We start from the raw sequence: 4,565 nt of genomic DNA on the forward strand, positions 1-4,565 counted from the left end.
GTCGCCTTCAGGAATGTTGGTGAGGCATTCGCCACTGGCGGTTCTTTGGTCTCGGTGTTCTTCTGATGGTACCTGTGGAGGGGGAGGATTGGTTTAGTTTGTTACTCTCCTTCGTTTCTTTTAGGTGTATTTGCAGTGTTGATTTGTTGAAAGATTTGATATCTTATAAAACAAACTGCTGTGGGTCATAAAAAACTGCCTTAGGTCATGAAAAAAACTGATCTGTGTCAAAACTGCTTTAGGTCATGAAAAACGGCTCTGTGTCAAAACTGCTTTAGGTCATGAAAAACTGCTCTGTGTCATGAGAAAGTGGTCTGTGTCATGAAAAACTGTTCTGTGTCATGAAAAACTGCTCTGTGTCATGAGAAACTGGTCTGTGTCATGGAAAACTACTCTGGGTCATAAAAAACTGCTGTGTCATGAAAAAAAAAACTGCTGTCATGAAAATAACTGATGTGTCATAAAAAAACTGCTCTGTGTCTTGAAAAACTGGTCTGTGTCATGAAAAACTGCTGTGTCATGAAAAACTGTTCTGTGTCATGAAAAACTGCTGTGTGTCATGAAAACTGTTCTGTGTCATGAAAAACTACTCTGGGTCTTGAAAAACTGCTCTGTGTCATGAGAAACTGCTCTGTGTCATGAAAACAGCTCTGAATCATGAGAAACTAGGCTGGGTCATGGAAAACTACTCTAGGTCTTGAAAAACTGCCCTGTATCATGAAAAAACTGCTGTGTCATAAAAAAAAACTTCTGTGTCATAAAAAAAAACTGCTCTGGGTCATGAAAAAACTGGTCTGTGTCATGGAAAACTACTCTGGGTCTTGAAAAACTGCTCTGTGTCATGAGAAACTGGTCTGTGTCATTGAAAAACTGCTTTGGGTCATGGGAAAACTACTCTTGTTCATAATAATACTGCTCTGGATCATGAAAAACTGGTCTGTCATGAAAAACTGTTATGAGAAACTGCTCTAGATCTTAGAAAACTTCTTTATGTTTTAAAAAGAACTGCTCTGGGCCATGAAAAATTCTCTGAGTCATAAAAAAACTGCCCTGGGTTGCCCTCGAAAGTTTGCAAAAGAATAACACAAGTTTTAGACGGGCCAACAAAGGGCCAAAATTGCTGCAGAGTTCTCCACACCAGAGCCTTCGAAACTCTTAAACTTTCAAACCTACTTCCTCTGAACGGGTTGCAAAATTGCAAGAAGCAGCGTCTTGCAACAAAGAGGTAATCTGCATCAAAAACAACTTGTGAAGGATATTTTGTGGCTCCATTTACAATGTTTGACTGCGTCGAGGGGGTCACTAGGAAATTTATCAATAACTTTAGTTTATCAGAGGAAGCTGTAATTCGATTTTAAGATGAATCTTCATGTGTATGCATACCAGGGTTTTTTTTTTTTTTTTTGGGGGGGGGGGGGGCGGTGGCGGGGGAATAGGATTAATTTGGGATAATAATGGGATGTGGTGACCGATAAAGTAACGACCCTGGCTGTGAACGCCAGACTGGTGTTCGAGTCCCGCTCAAACACGTTAGTTTCTTTTGGTCGCTGCAACCTTACCATCCTTGTAAGCTAAGGGTAGGGTGTTTGGGGGGAGCCTTTAGGTCTATCTGCTGAGTCATCAGTAGCCATTGCCTGATCTATTTGGTCCTGGCTTGGGGTGGAGAGGGGGCTTGGACGCTGATCATATGTATATATGGTCAGTCTCTAGGGCATTGTCCTGCTTGATATAGAGCAATGTCACTCTCCCTTGCTTCTGCCATTCATGAGTGGCCTTTAAACCTTTAAACCAGGTTGCTTTAGACGACTTATGAATCTGAACTCTCTCTCTCTCTCTCTCTCTCTCTCTCTCTCTCTCACACACACACACACACACACACATAAACACGAAACAGACTTGCTTCTTATTCCTTTGCACTATCAAATTCTACAAGCAGTCTCTCTCTCTCTCTCTCTCCTCTCTCTCTCTCTCTCTCACACACACACATAAACACGAAACACAGGTCACAGAATTTTGCTTCTTATTCCTTTGCACTATCAAATTCTACAAGCATTATCTCTCTCTCTCTCTCTCTCTCTCTCTCTCTCTCTCTCTCTCACACACACATAAACACAAAACAGATCACAGACTTGTGTCTTATTCCTTTGCACTATCAAATTCTACAAGCAGTCTCTCTCTCTCTCTCTCTCTCTCTCTCTCTCTCTCTCACATAAACACGAAACACAGGTCACAGAATTTTGCTTCTTATTCCTTTGCACTATCAAATTCTACAAGCATTATCTCTCTCTCTCTCTCTCTCTCTCTCTCTCTCTCTCTCTCTCACACACACACACACACACACACATAAACACAAAACAGATCACAGACTTGTGTCTTATTCCTTTGCACTATCAAATTCTACAAGCAGTCTCTCTCTCTCTCTCTCTCCTCTCTCTCTCTCTCTCTCTCTCTGTTTCAATAAAGAAATGTTCTCTGAACTGCATGCCAACGTATAATCAATAATCGAACCACAACTGATGGTACGAACCCTCAGAATCCCGGTACGAGTCTCGAACTTCCACAGCGACCGCGCTCGAATAACTGTCTGTTCCCTGTTTAAACGTTGCTTTATATATACTGTAAACCAAACTGACGACCAACAATAGGCAACATGAACCTTCTTTTCCTAGATGCTGCTCCAGGGATTTCGATAAGGCGTATTAATGGACTTCGGGGGAGATACAGAAAGGAAATCTCAATGTTGCTTAAGAGGTCTCAAATCTGGGGCATTCGATCAGTCTTTCGTGGTCTTCCACTGTCTTCGGGTTAGAGATCTCTTGCTTGAGGGTACACTTCGGGCACGCTATTCTATTTTTGTTTTTTTTCTTCCTCATGTTATTTTGAAATTTGTATTCCTTTTATTTGTTTTAAATTTATTATAGTTTTATACATGAAAGAATTAGTTCGTAAACCTCTCTTGTAGTTTTTCTTTTATTTCCTTTCCTCACTGGGCTATTATCCCTTGTTGGAGCCCTTGGGCTTATAGCATTCTACTTTTAAAGGTTTAAGGTTTAAAGGCCGCTCATGAATGGCAGAGGCAAGGGACAATGACATTGTCCTATCAAGCAGGACAGGGCCCAAGCCCTCTCTCCGCCCAAGCTAAGACAAAGGAGGGTCAGGCAATGGCTGCTGATGACTCAGCAGATAGACCTATAGGCTCCCCCAACCCCAACCCCCCTCCTTAGCTCATAAGGATGGTGAGGTTGCAGCGACCAAAGAAAACAAACGAGTTTGAGCGGGATTCGAACGCCAGTCTGGCGATTACCAGTCAGGGACGTTACCACATCGGCCACCACAAACCCTAGGGTTGTAGCTTAGCAAGTAATGATAATAATAATGATAATAATAATAATAATGAAAATAATGATAATAATAATAATGATAATAATAATAATAATGATAATAATAATAATTATTATAATGATGATGATATTAATTACAATAATAATGATAATAATAATAATGATAATAATAGTGATAATGATGCTATTATTAATAATGATAATAATAATAATAGTAATGATGATGCTATTAACTATAATAATAATAATAATAACAATAATAATAAAGGAATCTCAATTTTTGGTGCATTGGCGACAGCCTCAGAGCGGGAGAGAGAGAGAGTGGGTGAGTCACTAGATTTCATGAATGAATCAGCTGACTGTGAAGTGAGTAGTTTCCGCCTGCCGTAGTCTAGACCTGATACGGAGAATGGCTGGGCGAATACAATACTGTCCTTACAATCCTGTGTATATGTTACGGTCATTTTGGAAAATGGGTCGTTTTACAAAATGCCCGTGATGTATATAAAATATACATAATATACACAGAATTTCAAATACAACGAATGCTATTTTTGTGTTGGATAGGCTGGCATAATTTTTTTTTTATAGTTTATTTATTAAAGTCTATTTGAATATTGTTACTCTTCTCAGAGTGTTTTATTTTATTTGTTCCGTGATGTGTATAAAATATACACAATATACACATTAGTTCAAACATATAACGAATGTTTTTTTTATGTTGGATAGGCTGGTATAAGTCTCTTTTTTATAGTTTATATATTAAACTCTAATTGAATGTTGTTACTGTCCTTAGAGTGTTTTATTTAATTTGTTAATTACTTCTCTTGTAGTTTATTTCCGTGTTTCTTTTCCTCACTGGGCTTCTTTTCCTTTTTGGAGCCTTTGGGCTTATAGCATCCTGCTTTTCCAACTAGGGTTGTTGCTTAGCTAATAATGATGATGGTGATGATAATAATAATAATAATAATAATATTATTATTATTATTAATATTATTATTGTTATTATTATTATTATGATTATTATTATTATTATTATTATTATTATTATTATTATTATCTATTTATCATTATTATTAATGTTATTATTATTATTATTATGATTATTATTATTATTAGTTATTTATCATTATTATTATTATTATTATTATTATTATTAGAATATAATGAAAAATATTGTTTAGTTAAATAATTATCTTGCCGTAATATTCTGGGATGGAAGAG

The 4,565-nt window shown here is 37.3% G+C and overlaps 1 pseudogene; it reads right to left on the bottom strand.

The window, feature by feature from the left end:
* The window catches only part of LOC137622631 (caskin-2-like), a 19,724-nt pseudogene extending 18,452 nt beyond the window's left edge, over positions 1 to 1,272 (bottom strand).
* Positions 1,273 to 4,565: the final 3,293 nt, after the last annotated feature.

Source organism: Palaemon carinicauda, chromosome 29, assembly GCF_036898095.1.
Source record: "Palaemon carinicauda isolate YSFRI2023 chromosome 29, ASM3689809v2, whole genome shotgun sequence".
Classification (NCBI taxonomy): domain Eukaryota; kingdom Metazoa; phylum Arthropoda; class Malacostraca; order Decapoda; family Palaemonidae; genus Palaemon; species Palaemon carinicauda.